This window comes from Pinus tabuliformis, chromosome 5_2 (assembly GCF_031772625.1).
Source record: "Pinus tabuliformis cultivar Carrire ecotype Pingquan chromosome 5_2, CPIR1, whole genome shotgun sequence".
NCBI classification, from domain to species: Eukaryota; Viridiplantae; Streptophyta; class Pinopsida; order Pinales; family Pinaceae; genus Pinus; species Pinus tabuliformis.
This window is the reverse complement of record NC_142306.1, coordinates 272,428,536-272,446,899: the sequence shown is the minus strand read 5'-3', so window position 1 is coordinate 272,446,899 and position 18,364 is coordinate 272,428,536.

Genomic DNA, 18,364 nt, shown 5'->3' with positions numbered 1-18,364 from the left:
GGTTTGAGGTCTAATTGGGATTTCTTACTGGGGATATCCTCTGACATGTTGGCGGGTCTAGCACCGTCAACATTTCTGGCACTAGAAGGAGGACCTGATGACAACTTGTGTTCCTGCATCTTGTTTTGAACCTTTTCATATCTATCATAGAGTTTTTCACTCTTCTCCCTCCGCGATGTTTTTCGAATCACGAAGATGTCAGCATCATGAGGGAGTTCTTCGATCACTTGTCCACTTACACATATGATGGTGAATGTGAAGTGGCCTGGACTGAGTTTGTACGTGAATTTCTTTCCATGCTTCATGAGGAAGATGGATGTTCTGACGAACATGCCAACTTGTTGCTTGCATACACACTTCGCGAATCTCCACATTGGTGGCTATGCAGCCTACCATCTAACAGCATGCTCTCACTTGATCACTTTTGTGATCTCATTGAAGAAAATTTCTATCATTTTGATCCAGAACATCTTGACCAAAAATTGTTACAATAATGGAAGGCTCCGCATGAATCGACTATGCATTTTTGGCAGCGTTTTCATGATTTGCTATTTCAAGATCCGAAGAGCCAGATGAAGTTTTTCTATCTTTGGGACCAATTTGAGTATTACCTTGAGAAATCTTCTCGTCCCAAGTAGAAGTTCAAAATCAAGCCTCGCTCAGTGTTCTTCAGTGGTGGAGCTGCACAATCACAAACGGATGCCACCACTGTCATAAGTGACTATTTTCCATCCCGTCATCAAACTGCTCCACCACTAAGGATCAATCTCACACACCTATTCAGCTGTCACATCCTCCCAACATCACTTTGCTTAATTTTCAAGCAGATTTGGTTGTGTGTCCATCGAGTTGTCATATGCATTTTTTTCCACAACCTCTCTCTTTGCACTTGGCTATTCCTCTAGATGATACTATCTTATGTTCTTCCATTCAGAAATCTACACTTGTTGTAAACAAGGGACAAGCCACTGACGGAGTTGGTGTTGCACAACCAACATGCGCTGTCATTCATGAAGAGTATGAGTGGGAGTTTGAGCATCAACACTCGATGAAGGATGAGTCCCTTCCATCTGAGCCCCCTCCATTCCTTCCTGACATCTTTGGTGAACCTGCCATCCATGATTTTTCATGTGTATATTTATCCACTGATGCACCCATCGTTGATCACTTGTAGGACACATCAGATGTCAGTCCATCATCTGACAACAGAGGGTTTAAGTTATTCATTGAAAATCCACTTGATCTTTCATCTACCTTTTTTGGAAACACGGAGGATGAATTCATTCACTTCTCATCTACCTCTTTGTTTCATTCATTAGATCATGAGGATGCTGATGAAAACATTGATTTTTTTTATCGTGGTTTTCGTGATCCATTCACTTCCATATTCGATCACGATCATGATTCTATCACATTTGACTTTTTGAAGCCACCAGTCTATGATAATCTATCTGACGATGAAGTTGAAACACTCCAGATTGTCGAGGTACTTTAGCTTGAGCTGATGGTTATGTCAGGTACTCGCTATCTTGAGGTTGGTTTCACTTCCGATCAGGAAATTGTTCAATCACCCAAGGCTCCTCATCACTCATTTGTATGCATTGAAGATCAATCTCACACACAGATCACGCTTCCTCCACTCGAACTGCATGATACTATCAATCATGCATTGGATGAATCTTACATTTCAAGCACACGTGCATGACGCAAGTTGTCTTTGTTTCCTTTGTTTGCTTGCATGTCACAGTCAAGAATGTGTGTATGCTTCATAGCTGCATGCAGTGTTGCACAACACCGTGATAAGTCCACGAACTTCTCATCATGCACTTGTACTCAGTTATGTCATATGGGAACTTTGGAACATGAAGTGTGTTTGTCTTCATTGTTATGTCTTTTTTGTTTGTTGGTTCACACAACTAGGTTTCTCGTGGGCCAATCCTTCACCAACATGGGTCAACCAATGCGTCGGTGGCTACATTGGAAATATCACTTAACATGATTAGGCCCATGCACCATTAGTTTAGGAGTAGGAGTAGTGTTTGCTTTCAGTTTGTTTTCTTGCATGCTTGTTTGCTTTGCTTTGTTTGTTTGTTTGTCTGTTTGCTTGCTTGTTTTCTTACTCTCTTTTCTTTTTCTTTCGCTTCTACTTTTGCTTCTGCTTTTCTTTGTTGTTTGTTTGTTTGTTTTTTTTGTTCGTAGATTAGTTCCACATGAAACCATGTATGACTCTTCAAACAAGATAGGTAAAGTACAAGAGGCCTTGCACAACTATCACTACTTGGTTATTTTTCATCCTGCCTCTGTAAGGAGAACTTGTTACTTTTATTCCATGATACATTGAAGGAAAATACATACTGTTCAAAGTAACCCTTGGTGAAAACAAATTTTTTGCGTGCTAACTAGGGTCACCTACTCTAGTTAGTTGTTTTTGGGTTAACCCTTGTTAGTGCAGTCAAGTAGAGTAAGTTGAGGGGAAAACCTTAATAGGCACATGATAGATATAATAGACTACTTCTCTATTGGAACAACCTCTTCTTCTCTGAATAAGTTGGGATCCATCTTCTGCCTCTGAAATGAATAAGTGTCATGCACAGTTATGAAAAAATGCAAAATGAAAAAATGAAAGTGAAAATTTCAAAAAAATGAAAACTAAGTAAGGCAAAAGAAGAGAAAGGCTTTCTGCAGATAGAGGTGATGCAAGTAACTCTCCTGGGGTACCGACCAGGCTCGCTGGTAGCAGAGCCATGCATGTGTTCCTATGTGACTCCACCGTGGTACTATCCAGGCCTACTGGCAGCAGAGCAACACTAGAGATGAAACTAAGACTTTGATGACTATACTTCTTATGCACCAATATACCCCTCAATGCCAATCGAAACAACTGTGTTACCTTGGCTTGGAATGTGTGTCAATCGACTAGGAGCTTAGTAGATGTTACATCTTACAATCAAGCTAGTGTGAAACCAAGAAAAAATGAGAATTGAACAATACTTCCGGACGTGTTAGACTTTCTTTTCATAAACAAGGTCCATTTAGAGAGCTGGAGTTCTACCAGTGTATCGCCAAGTGTTGTAGTGGCCACAACAACCCTCCAAAATTTTGTTTTACCTTTGTTTTGGAGCCTCCCTACCAACCTTTCATAGCACCTTGTATTTATTTGTCAAGCCGAGAAGCTTGACTGTTTTTCTTGTAGAAAAACAAACTGTCAACCGAAGCTTAATGCATTCCCATCATAGGTTGTTCCTCCATACTTGGTATAGCTTCAGGATGAGCAGCTCCACCAAGAAATTGTGCAATTATGGAGGGTAACCATCCTTCCCTCTAGAAGTTGCATAATTCTCTTTGGCAATCTACTGGGCTCTAGAATTGCACAATTCTGCTAGTCAGGCTTTGTCCAGAAAATTGCACAATCTTTCCCAACAGCGTTGCTCAGCCCAGGAATTGCGCAATCCTAGGCAGTAGTCAGCCACTCTTCCTAGAATTTGCACAAACCTCTTTGGTAGCTAGCCCAACTCCCATCAAGAAATGCACATTTCCTCCCAGCAGTTGAGAATCCTCTTACATGTGAAGTTGGGTTAACCAGTTCCACCCGAGACCAAGGAAACTTGACTTGAATGCATGACTTTCTTTCTTTTGGAATAGTAGAAGGAATCATGCAAAAAGAATCCCTTGATTTAGGGAGTTATTTTTCACATCTGGTGGTTGCATGCAAAGATCGTTTTAGAATCTTTCCTCCAAGTGTCACTTTTTCCTATATTTGTGGCATGCACATCATGAGCCAAAACTTATTTATTCGACGGATCAAACCTCATTCTTTCACATCAATCTTGGAGCTCTAACATCCCACAACACATCTAGGACTCTTCGACTTATCTGTTTTAGAATTTATGTCGCTTTTGTGTTTTTGCTTTTGTGAGCGTTGTTTGCTTGATTTCTTTGAATGCTTGTTGTTGTTTACATGAATATTAGCTTGTACTAGCACCGTTTAAGTTTTCATTGTTATCTCACTATTGTCGCATGCATGAAACTGTTTTGTATGAACGGTTGTCGATTCGGTGACTCACTTCACCCATATTCATGTTGGATTGTTTTTTGAATCTGTCATTCAATGTTTGCATGCACGATCAATCACTTATGCTTTCACTCAGTATTTCCATGCATTCACTTCCACATTTTCTTTCAGTTTCTCATCGGCGGGTCTGGGAAGCCTTGGCCCAGACTTTGCCTCAACAAGACAACATTGCGAAATACAGGGAAGGAAGGTTTTGTATTCCTCTCCAAAAATTCTCATTTAGACCCAGGAACTATTCTCCAGGACTACTTTTCACATTTATGAGGGACATAACTGCTAGCCCAGAAAATTGCGTAATCCAGTCACTGAGCCTGTAGTCATTGCGAGCTAGAATTGCATATTGTGCAATTCTAGCAGTCAACTGTTAGCCTGGATCGCACATTGCACAAATCTAGTAGCCAATCAGCCTCTAAGACAACCCATACTAGTTTTTGCGGAAGTTTGGGAGCTAGTCTCCCAACCTCCCAGAAGAAATTGTGCAATCGTTGCCTATCAATCCCCAGGTATGTGTTATGTCATTCCTAAATTTTCTTTGGATTTCGCTCATAGAATTCTTGCCATGCGTTTTGCTTGTATCTAGATATTTCAGGTGTTCGTCTGCCTATTATCAGTACATGATCAATGGCCTCCAAGAGAGCAGAATCAAAGGACTATGACAGAAGTGCAACTGTACAAGCAGTTGAGTGGGTTTCTGCAAGTCTACCGATCTATGAAGATACCAAGCTGTTTCTAGACAAGGACATCAAGCTGAAATGGAAAGAGGTCAATGAAGAATTTGCAGGTACTTTATTGAAGACCTCAAAGACTTCCAGGTGTATGTGAACATTCACAAGTTTGTCTTGTACCAGATTACATGTAGATACCCTGCGTTCCCATGTGCATACATGATACACTAGATTGTCTCGCACACTGATCCCGAGACGATGACTTTGAGCAGTTTCAACGAGATGAAGATTGAAACCTTCTGGGCACAAGATTATGATGAGATGAATCAGATGTCGGAGGCCATGCAGGGAAAATTTTAAGAACCCCCCTAAATTTATATATATAATAAATAAGCGAATCCCCATGACACATAGGAAAAATGGATGGTGATTTTATCAATAATATAATATGTATATATATATATTTTTTTTTGGCGAATCTCCCACCAAATTATATTATCTTGTAAAATCATGGAGAATCTTGTAAGATCTTGGCGAGTATTTCACTGAATAATAAAGGCTTTGTAAAGGGCTAACAAAGTTCATAATGAGTATTTCTTGTAATGGCTTGAAGCCTTGCTAATCAATCCATCAAGAACCAAAATAAGTATATTCCTTATAAGTATATTCCTTATATGGAATATAAATATATTTCTCATGGAAAGTCAATTAGGTTTAGCGCAAGTGGTAGGGAGAAATCCTACATGTGACAATGTGTTGGACTCATAATGAGTATTTCTTGTAATGACAATGAGCCTTGCTTTCTAAGAAATCCCTTGAGGACTGAAATATGTATATTACTCATATGGAATATAAATATATGAATGAGGAGTTGGAAATGAGCCACAATAAGTCCTTAGAAAATTGACATAAAGAAGATAAGTGCAAAAAATAGAAAAGGTGAAAATGGAAAAATTGAGAAGAAATAAAAGGGAAAAATGGTGAAACAACAAATTAATAATCCATGGGAGGAACAATGATTAGAGATAGTGAGGGAAGATGTTCTTTCAGCCTAGGGGTAACAAAGGTAGACATTAGAACTCTCACTTATGCAAGTGTAGCTAAACAAACATTAAGCTCTATGCTAGTCATGAGAGGGAGGAAATCTGGGAAAGAAATGTGAGAACAAGAATTTAAATGGAAAAAAGCATTGGGATTACAATCCTTGCTCGTTGAGTTTGGGTACTTCCTTTGAGGCCTATTGAAAAATTACGAATGATCTATCTATGTATCTTGTTATATAATTAGTTTGTAAAATAGTGGCCAAGTAGCTATGTTAGAGCATGGATTTTGTGAAATGTTTTTTACTCATCCTACCTATCTTTAGATGGAGATGAACAAATATGAGTATTGGAGATAGAATTCTCCCATTTTTTTCTTGTAACAAATTGTACAGGTATAGCCATGTCCATCGTTAAGTATGCCCCAACTATATCAACAATATTCCCAAACCAAAAGCTTTTTAGTACTAAAAAGAATAAAAAAACGAACATTACATACTAAAAGAACATATTAATAAAATCTGCATGGTGAAAATTAGCACGAAAGGTTATAGCGCATAAAGGTTTGCTATAGAGATCAGTCTTAAAACTCCCGCAGCCAAGCAAAACAATTGTCTCCCTTGGAATTTTATGTATGAAGATGAAACCCCAAAATGCAAAGCCCTAGCTGAAAATAAGTGAGAACCCCTCACATCAGTCAAAGAAGAGGTTTATACCCTGCAAAAATGCTCAACATTTCAAAGCGACGTCCTTAAAATGTAGAGCCCTACATATATTCGCAAGAGCTAAGAAGGAAGATGATATTTTACTATTTGCAAGCAGGTAAATAGCCTGATCATGATTTAAGTAATGTTTTGTTAAATTTTGAGGGTTGTGGCTTGCAATTCAACTCAAAAAAATTGTAATGTAATGAACTTATTTATTCTTTATCTTACATTATTTTTGAATTACCAGTTTTTACATCTTAGTATCATCCTCCCAGAAATCTGAGCGCAAAGAAGCCTATCATGTGGCAAGGAATCTTTTTTTCTACCAGGGTTTTGGATTTTAGACCATCATTGGAAAACTTGGCTCGTTGTGTATAAAACTAAGTTTTGAATATTTAGTTTTTAAATATGTACTAATTAAAAAAGGTTTTATATAACATTTGAAACTAAGGAGAGATTTAGTTTTCAGTTTTGAATATTTATTTTTTAAATGTATATTAATTACAAAAGTCTAGGGAGAGATGTAGTTTTGAGAGAGATTAGTAGATAAGTGTTGTTATGATTTTGCTTAGTGAATTTTAGTTTTAAAATTGTCTATATTGACAAAAATTATTACAAAATATTTAAACTTTAAAATGAATATACATGGTCACCTTAGGTACTATGATTGTTTCCTTAACATGATAAAAAATGAACTAGCTAGAATCTAACAACACTTTAGGATACCTCTAAGGACACATATTAAATAATAATTATAGTTATCATATTAAAATAATAATTTATGTTTTAATTTAATGGATTCAACATAATATTTTTTTATTTTTTTCACTACTGGTTCACAGATACCCATGGTCAGTGGGTCCACTACGTCTAGGATCGAACAACGCTAGGGTGGATCCCACCTGAAGGCGGTCACACCCCTCAGCCTATTGACTGACCTGACCCCAAGAGCTTTCGGCTTTCGACCCTGTGACCTCCCATTGGCGAGGCCCCGACTTGACCGATTGAGCTAACCCTTGGGGCTGGATTCAACATAATATTATATTGCATGATGGTTAATTTTCATATATATATATATATATATATATATATATATATATATAAATTAGACAAACCCTTGTAACTTGAAATGACCTCTTTAGTTTTGGAATTAAATAATATATATATATATATATATATATATATATATATATATATATATATATATATATATCTATATATATATTTTATTATGTTTTGTGAGTGACCTCCTTGTGGAAAAATATCATGTTTGAGTGATGATTATATAAATAAACCATTACAAATTTAATTATATCTCAGTTCAAAAATTGAAAGTGAAGATAATCATTCACTCACAAATTTGGACGACTTGTAATTATAATTATCAAATCACTTTCCCTTTATATAATATTGTCTCATCAATAATTTTTATATCAAGTTAATTAATTATAATTCAAATGAATTTAAAAAAATTAACCATTAAGATAGAAAGTGATTAAGTCATTAATATACCATATTTTATTGTACACAAACTATAAAATATAAAGCAACAAAAAAATAATTTTTCTCATGATATTAGAAAACCTGAAATCTCCCAACAACTACTAGTGCTTATAGCTTTTTTCAGCCCCATAATTGATATTTTTCATATTATTGATTTTTATTTCAATTTAAAATGAAAAAAAAAAGATTAATTAAGTGGATAGATGTCTTTTTTTTGGAATAGGGTTTCACAATCATGATCAACCTATACAAACCTCCCAAGTGATATGTAGAATATGGGCACTTAATAGGCAAGCATCATAGATGCTTCACCTAATCAAAACCATAATCAAAAGTAAACCATATCCCTGTATAAAAAAACCTTATGTTTTGCAAATCAGAGTATACTACTTTAAGAATTCAAAATATACCTCTCTTTTGATACACACCAACCTAGATCCATCCTTAGTTAGGGTGAATGGGAAATGAGAATCAAAATTGATGGTTTCGAGGGATACCCAGAGGAAGAGGGAGAAGATGGATCTAGGCTAGTTTATGAGAATCAAAACCTAGCAAGTGGGAGATGAGAATCAAAACTGATGGTTTCGATGCATAGGAAGAGGAAGAGGGAGAAGATGGATCTAGGCTAGTTTAATTCCCCCTTTAAAAAGACTATATTCCACATGAATATCATGTGAAATACCATGGGTTGTCATAAACCTGGAGCTCCAAAACCACTGGTAACTTCATAGAACAAGACAACATCCTTGGATGCAATAAAAAAAACCTCCCAAATGATAGTTAGAATATGGGCACTTAATAAACAAGGGTCATAGACGGTTCACATCAAAACTAGAATATAAACACTTAATAGGAAAGGGTCATAGACGTTACACCTAATCAAAATCATAATCAAAACTCATCAAAACAAGAATATGGGCACTTAATAGGCACCACCATAATCAAAAGTAAATGATATCCCTATGTAAAAAAAATATTACATTTTGCAAATCCAAGTATACTACTTTAATATATCCCTATGTAAAAAAAATATTACATTTTGCAAATCCAAGTATACTACTTTAAGAGTTCATAGCATACCTCTCTTTAGATATGCACGAGCCAAGATCCATCCCTCTCTAAGCTTGAGAGATTGACAGTTAAAGCTAATGCGAAATGTGAATCAAAATTGAGGGAGAGAGAGAGAAAGAGGGAGAATGAGAAAATGGATTTGGGATGGTATAATTCCCCCTTTTGAATAGACTATATTCCACATGAATAACATGGGTTGTTATAAACCTTGAGCTCAAAAACCAGTAATGGACAAAACAATATCTCTTGATATAATAAAAAAATAATAATGTAGAATTTTCATTTTTTACATAGAGTTATTTTTATTTTTATTTCAAATTTACCTTTACTCAACAAAAATTGATTTAAAAAAATAATAACCTAAACTTTTTACATAAAATAATAAGGTAGACTTTTCATTTTAACATAGGGTTATTAATTATCAAATCTCTAGATAGATCCAAAGTTAAAATGGATCTAGGTTTGTTTAATTATTAATTATTATAATTATTAATTTTATTTTTTTAATGTAATTTCTATTTTTATGTAATTTCATTTTTAATTAATTAATAAATCAATTTTTTTCATTTGATTGAGTCATAATGTTTAGATAACATAACATGACATTACAACATCTTTTCCATACCAAAAATGTAATAACATTAAATTAAAAAAAAAATCTATAAAATATTTTGAATGTAAAATGAGAGATGGTTTTTGGGCATGTGGTATTGATAAGTCATGGTATTGGCCCATGGTATTGTAACAAAGCATGTTCACAACTTAATAATGTCCATGGTAAACTGGGGTGAATATCCATGGTTAAAAAAATTGTTATATTATAAGTATTAATTTTTTATATGCTTATTAATAAAGTTTAAATATGGTTACAAAATTATTAGACTAACTTATATGGTAAAATGGATCTTAATTTATAACTATTATTTATATCTCATATATTTTAATGTGATAAGGGATTTAGATATATTTTAAAAGTAATTATAATATTTTTGCTTTTAGATTTAATTAAAAAATGTTATAAAATTAAATTCAAATAAAATATTTATAAATATTTTGATTGTGAAATGAGAGATGGTTTTTGGGCATGTGGTATTGGCCCATGGTATTAAAAAAAATTGCCCAATGTAAGGTATTAAATCATTTTAATCTCCCAAACTAAGGGCAAATATAAAAAATCGACGATTTTAAGGGAATATGATTTCCCAAAACCAGCGAATTGGGCCAAATGAAGGTTCAGTTAGTTTATTCGCCCATTTATTATTTTGAGCTAAAATCAAAAAATTAATTATTTTTTAAATAAAATTAGGGCTAATTATATGGAAAGGGTTTTTAATAAAAAATTCACCCTCTTAAAATGTAAAAACCCTCAAATTTCGCTTTTGGGTTATAATTCGCCCCTAAAATTTACCATGAGCCCATGACTATCGTGGATACTCCTTCAACTTACCCAATAGCAGCGCCAACTCCGGAGACATTTTGAAGAACTGGGTAAAGCAACCGGCTAGATTCAAGATGACAACCAACTAGATCTACAAGATGAAGATACTACAGAAGGCGTACCAATACTTGATCATATTTGCATGTGGATTATATGGCCAAGAAAGCACTGATACCTTCCCACAGAGTTGGGTGATCGTGCTGGACCAATTGGCCAGAGAAGGAAAATGATGTAAGGGGTCTAGCATGTTGGGTCATTAGCTGAAGGAATATGTAACGAGGGCTCGACAGTCACCCAAAGGTATGCAAGCAGAGATCTACATGTCTGCCTATATCTTGGATGCATTCTATGCCCGATAGGAGTTCTGCAGCCTGAAGTGGGCATGGTTATCAGCGGAGACTATTGTGAACACGTATTTTAAGTTGTCTAAATGCACTTTCAGAGGAGTTATGACATGGTTGTCTGATCATTTTTTCACCCAAGTTTACAAGATTATATTCAAATAGGATCCACCTTACATGACAAAGGGAATAATAGAGGCACTGATAGACATTACTGATTGGTATGCCTCATTGTCTAACACCTTCATATGTATGTACAACATGGAGAAGCCTCTGCATGTTCTACTGAAGTTTGCCTTGGAGATACTCATTATGCGGGAAGTAGCATATCACATCTCGGAAGGATTGACAGTGGGATTGCACCGGAAGAAGAAGGCATCTTGGCCTGATCTTCCATTTCAGATTGGGTTATAAGAGATTCAGAGTTTCAAGCAATCAGATGTTGAAGTAGAGGATATGAAGAAGTTTCCATTAGACCTTTGAAGTTACAATCCTTATGACCCACATTGTCTTATGAAAGATCACTATGTGAGAGTACAGTTCCACTAGATCCACAGGGCATTTCATTGGGTGGAGGAGGAACCAGGGAGATATTGCTACAATTTCTCTAGACCCAAATAATAGGTCATCTTCGTTGTGGAGTGGTTAGCGAAGAAACATGAAGAAACATCCTAGAGAGCACCAGAAGCAATAGCAACAGCACAAGTAAGCATGCTAGTGCACAAAAAGGGCAAGAGGAAGATTATTGATTGCATGGAGGAGGACCAAAGTTGCAAGTTCTAAGCATATCCACCTGTAGAGAAAGCAGCTTTGGCTATAGAGGCAAAGAGGCAACAACGAGACAAGTGAATCATGTAAAGGTAGAAGGAGAAGAGAAGAATGGAGGAAACGAAGAAGGAGTTACATGAGCTGAAGGAGAAACTCTGGAAGAAAAAAGAGCTACACAAACAGGAGAGGGAAGCACAACAAAAACAGGTACAACAAGGGGTGCAACATGTGAAAATAGATTAAACAATGCTCGTACATGTAGTGGACTCATCAGAGAAACTAGCATCAGGTAGATAGGGTGAACCATCACAGGAGCATGGCTTCGCTCATGAGATAGAGCAAGCACTTCAATAGTTGGATACGGATATGGAGCAATAGGAGTTGGAACAAGACACCTACCTCATGCCTCACCACCAAGAGGTCGATTTACCCACTTCACCACATCGAGAAGATGAGCAAGTCTCAAGTGACTAAGGAGGCACTGAGATCCTTGGAGATATGCTAGAAGGAGAGATGCACAACATCTCATTCGACGAGTCTCGAAATACAGTTATGCAGTCTCAGAGAGTGTCAACTCTAGATGATCACACATCTCCTGCGCAAGTTGAGGAATGAGTGATTGTGTCTGACGTGCACAAGCATTTAATAGCCTTGGCCAATGCTACCAGAGTGTTTACCAAAGCCGTTAGCTCAAGTGTTCAGTTTCTGATAGCTGAGAATGAGAAAATGGCTAAGGAAATACAGACAACCAATCAAGGAGGAGTGTTGGTGACAGCGTTCACCAAAGCTAAACTGAAGAAGGCAATAATAGATGAAGTATTGTCCCTTGACAGAGTTATGTGAGTGTTGTACTCCAAGTTTTGTACATTGCACAAGGCAGTTGTCCATCTCAATGGATGGAAGCAACGATTTTCTAGAAGAGCATCTAGCATGGTGAACTTGCATTCTATTGTCGACTACATGCAAACATGGATGATGAGATACAAGGGAGCCTCACTTCACTTCCCTAAGATGATGAAGGCAAGTGTGGTCGAGCTGAAGGCATGTATTCGGAGTTAGATCTGGAACTACTAAGAGCTCCCACAACTCATTACCAGTATACAGGCTTCCCATGCACGTGTATTTAAGAGTATGGACGTTGTGGTGCACGCACATGTGATCCCATATATTGGGAATCTCACCCATGTGAAGACAAATGCACAGGTCCGACTAGAGCTTGACTCATACCTTGATGAGTTGATGCACATTTCCACTAGCCCAGACTTGCCCATCAGTGCAGACATCGTGCACAAGTATGTTGCTAATCCAACCGCATTAAAGACAATGATGTGCATGCTTTTAGACGAGTTGGACAAAGGAGCCTGACAAGTGTACCCGAATGCTATGGAGGTAAGAGTCAGGTTCCAGAAAGATGTCACCTTGGAGCACATGGACACCATCGTGGACTGTTGATCTTGGCATCAATATGTTACTATTGATCATTGTGAGGATGTTGTAGAGTTGGACTTCCATGGTTGTCTAAGTCATAGTGATGTCTAGCATGGCTTGCTCAAGCCATTTTGTCTCACATGGGTACATGTGCATTGTAATGTAATGTCTTTTCAAGTGTAAGTCAAGTGTTGATAGTTGGATATAACAATTATAGAGTAGATGAAGAGTCATGAGGGTAGATGAACTATCAAAAAGGGGAATGTCAAGGGTCACCCCACCCTTTGCTATAAATAATCCCTTATAACTCATTGTAAAGGCTTTTGGTCAGCCAAGATTTCGATAAGACTATCTTGGAGAGAGCCTGGATAGTATTGTAACGAGCCTTGGGTTCTCCACTACGCAGAGCTAGTACATCTCTCTAAAGGAGCATGCGGTTGTGGTTGTAATGTTCCGCTGTCCTAACTAGTGGTTGGACATGGATGTATTGTATGACTGGAACTTACACTTCTTAATATAACAAGAGCCAACATGTTCCATGCATATGTTGTATTGTATTCTATGCTATTTGGTTTACTCTAAATGATATATGTATATGTTTACTTATGCATACATGTATAGTTATCTGTCTATGTATGTATGAATCTTTCTTAAATGTGATATTGGTTTAACCATCACTTTGGATTGCTAGCTAACTTTTTGTCCATGTTGTGATGCATATTTACTCATGTGTTCCCTTCTTAACTGTGTGGTATCACAGGTTTCCAAGGGAGGCACTCATCTCAATGCCCCTGTGTTAGAACCTATCATGCACCTTCCTTGGCTCATTGTACCTGTCACACCCTTGCTACTAATAGAGTTATATTACTTGGCTCTACACGATATCGAGGTCAAGGCATTACCATACAACCCACTACTAGGAATCTTACACCAAACGGTCTGAGGTATAATTGGGACTTCTTACTGAGGAGATCCCCTGACATGTTGCTGGGTCTACCAGTGTCCAACACCGCCAACACTTTTTCATCAAAATAATGTTTCGTTAAATATTTCCCCTTTAACAACTTTTGAAATTCATCCTAGTCAACCTTATTTTCTAAATCGTGAACGATCCTCATTTCCTCACACCATAAAGAGGATTTCCCTTCTAATTGATAAGTGCTTCTTTTTCCTTTAATCTACTGAATAAGCATATACATGAAAGTATTTATTGGTATTAGGAAACCAATCTTCAGTTGCTTCTTTTTTCTCTCCATCAAAATTTGTGGCTCTTTTTTTTTAGAACTCTCCTCGAAGTTCCACTTTAGGCCTTTATCCCATTTTTTCTTGCATTTTGGATGAGCTATGCTGCCCTTCCTCAACAGACTTATCCTCTTTACATTCTTCCATTTCTTTAGTGGTTTGGCATTTAGATGTTTCACCAGGATTTTCCTTATCCCTTACTATTTTTACTATCTTGGAGTTTAATTTATCAGTTAAGTTTTTAATTGATTATTCTTTTTCAACAATGGATTTCAGTAATTTTTCATGTACCACACACAAACTTATTAATTATGTTTTCATATTTCTCATCAAATCTAGTAGCTCTCTAGGAGGTACTTGCGCTTGTTTTTCCAAGTGCACATAAATCTCTTTCTCTCAAATACTTGTAACTTGTTGTTCTATCAATTTGCTTGTCTTATACAATTTTGCTACTACTCTCCCTCACTATGTAGATACAAACATTAGTAGTTAGTGTAAGTGAATTCAACTTAGATATGAAAATATTGTAACCTAGATTTGATACCATCTGTAGCATCTCCTCCTTTTTCATTGCTAATTTCAACCATGAAACTAAGAAAAATATCACAATAATTATTTTTTTATCAAAATGAAGAATGTCATATGTATATATCTCACAATTATTTTGACCATTTTTAACACTTCTTTACTCAACTATTGTATAACATTACCCTATGTTCCCATTACATGGTACTTGGATAATACTTACACATCAATATTGTGTATATTTCAAAGTTCATACATTTTGTTCCAATTGTTTTCTCTTAACCATAAAATTTTCATTTTAATAGTACACTAATTGTGAATTACAAATTGGTAACTCATATTTGAACAATACTTAGCATTATGTTTTTTCTCTTTAGAAATAATTTTCCTTCACATTGTTCTTATATATATAAATAATTACTTTATACATAAAGCATAGGTTTTCCTTACATTGAATTCACATTTACAATGAGTCAAACTTGTGCCCTCTTTGAGGTCAATGTAATGTTATGTTTATAACTTTATATACATAAGTCTCATCTCATAACATACGAGCACCAATGAATGAATTATTGATTCTCCAAGGTTCATATCAATTTTTTTATTATATGGGTTGGTTGATATGGGAAACCCATCGCAATAGCTAGCTACCACTTATCAACTCACATGTGGTAGAGGCACAAAGTCACAATATCATTTTCCATACCATGGCAGTCTATGTCCCTCTTACATTTAATGCTTCTGATTACATCGTATAAATGAATGGAGAAGATTTGTTAGATCAGAGTTAGGGTAACTACCTACTTTATATCACCAATAGTATCACGTTCTTCTTGAATCCCTCAGTTGGTATGGAGCTCTATGCTTCATGTTCTTTTCCCTCAAACCCTAAGGGTATTCACCTAGATTATGTGCCAAGATTCTTGTAAATAAGGCCAAGAGTATCTTACTTTGTGCATCTGGTGTGTAATATTTAAATTTGTGAGTGTTTACACTTGTTTAGCTTCACTTTTGATTCCAATTATATTTTCTTTTTTCCTCCAAGTTTAAGTATAATTAATGTGAGAGATTTCTTTAAACTTAGCCAATAGTTAATTGCCACAGTTATGGTGTTTTTATGCATAAAGGTTTCTCTCATCCATACAATGAAATGTCATATAGATTTATACTAATGTTCTCATGATGAGGAGATCCCTTATGACAAGGTTTTTTTTGAGGTACATGGGCTTCTTTAAAAACCCAAATTTTCCAATGGTATTCTTCTTCTTATTAGAATTCCCAGCCTGACTTTATTTTCTGAGTTTATAACTATATTTTTTTCTTATGTTTCTCTCCCCTATGTTGGTTTACCTTATGCACTGTAGTGTCCTTCCTCGACTTGTAAAAGTATATTGTGAGAGACTTTTCAGCGAAAATCACATGGAGTATCATTTGTCGACACGTTTCGAACCAACTAGTGTGGTTCATCGTCAGGACAAGTTGAAGAACATATCCAGCTTAGCATGATAAATAGCCTGAGCAGAGTCTCCAACGGCTAGATTGATTAACGGCTAATTTTGACCTTAGGAGCCAGGTCAAAATTATAAATTATTAATTTAATATTTTTACTATTTTTATTATTATTTTTCTATGGAAATAAGTTAAATTAGGTAAATGGTTGGTTTTAAAAAGGAATTTATTTATAAAAAGTTAATAAATATAATTATAATACTAGGTTATTAAAAGTTAGGATTAATCATTTCAATGGTTGATTTGAAAATAAAAGAAAATTTATTTATTTATTTAAATTATTTAATAATTAATATTGGTATTATACATATATATATAAATATTTTTATACTTAAAATCATAGTAATAGATTGATGAGTATTTTTATTCAATCATAATTTAATGGGTAGTTTATTCAAAAGATGTTACGTTAGTTAGAAAATTAGTTAAAAATAATTAGATTAGAATTTCAACGTAAAATTAGTTATATAAAGGACCTTAAGGTAATGTAAAATATATATAAAATTAAAATCAGTTCGCTTTTCAATTAATTTTATATATATTTTACATTACCTTAAGGTCCTTTATATAACTAATTTTACGTTGAAATTCTAATATAATTATTTTTAACTAATTTTCTAACTAACGTAACATCTTTTGAATAAACTAACCATTAAATTATGATTGAATAAAAATACTCATCAACCTATTATTATGATTTTAAGTATAAAAATATTTATATATATGTATAATACCAATATTAATTATTAAATAATTTAAATAAATAAATAAATTTTCTTTTCTTTTCAAATCAACCATTGAAATGATTAATCCTAACTTTTAATAACCTAGTATTATAATTATATTTATTAACTTTTTATAAATAAATTCCTTTTTAAAACCAACCATTTACCTAATTTAACTTATTTCCATAGAAAAATAATAATAAAAATGGTAAAAATATTAAATTAATAATTTATAATTTTGACCTGGCTCCTAAGGTCAAAATTAGCCGTTAATCAATCTAGCTGTTGGAGACTCTGCTCAGGCTATTTATCATGCTAAACTGGATCTGTTCTTCAACTTGTCCTGACGATGAACCACACTAGTTGGTTCGAAACGCGTCGACAAATGATACTCCATGTGATTTTCGCTGAAAAATCTCTCACAATCTTGATATGGATCACAGAAGCCTGAACTCTATAATTGTAAAAGTATACTTTTTCCTTTTATTTTGGAGACCTTAATGGGTTACGTATTTTGTTTTTTTTGTTTTTTAGTTATTTTACAATGAACCTTTACTAGGTTTATCATTTTATTGTAGGTATGCTATGCCACAATTCTACCTACCATAATTATCAACCAAATGATTGTTTGGCATAGTTTTTATTATGTGGGGTTTTGAGTTAACAAAAACAACATGTGCTTATTCCTTCCCATTTGCATGCTAGGGTTTTCAATGATCTGAAAACATGATTTTTTTCATAGTGCTGAGGTGCTACTGAATCCATACTTGTTATCTTTCTTGGTATTGGGGCTTATTCAAGCTAAAGTATTTGTGTCTTATTTGTTGTTTGGAAAGAGAAATAAAGCTTTTAAGGCCATGGGTGTCTTATATGTATACATAAAGGATTATTATTAAAGTTTACCTACAACTATTCTGCTAGGATGCCTTATAAATTCAATGTCCATATGAACTGAGGATTATAAAATATAGATCTCTTTGTTAGGTTATATGGTTGGTCACACAATTGCGGATCATGGAAAATGATCTATATTTATTGTATAATCTTCTCGGCTTAGCCTCTTCCATCGTTACAACAAAACAAAAAGAAAACTATGTTGATTTATTTATGTTTACTATTCAATATTGTCACTTATGCTCTCAAATTTTCATTTGTTGAACTAGTCTTTAATTCTCTTCTCATGTGTACAATTTAGGGTTCAACCCTAATGTTTTACATGAAAGCATTTTTTCCCTTTTCGACAAGAAATTACTTAATGTGATATATATACATACATATATATATATACATACATATATATATATATATATATATATATATATATATATAT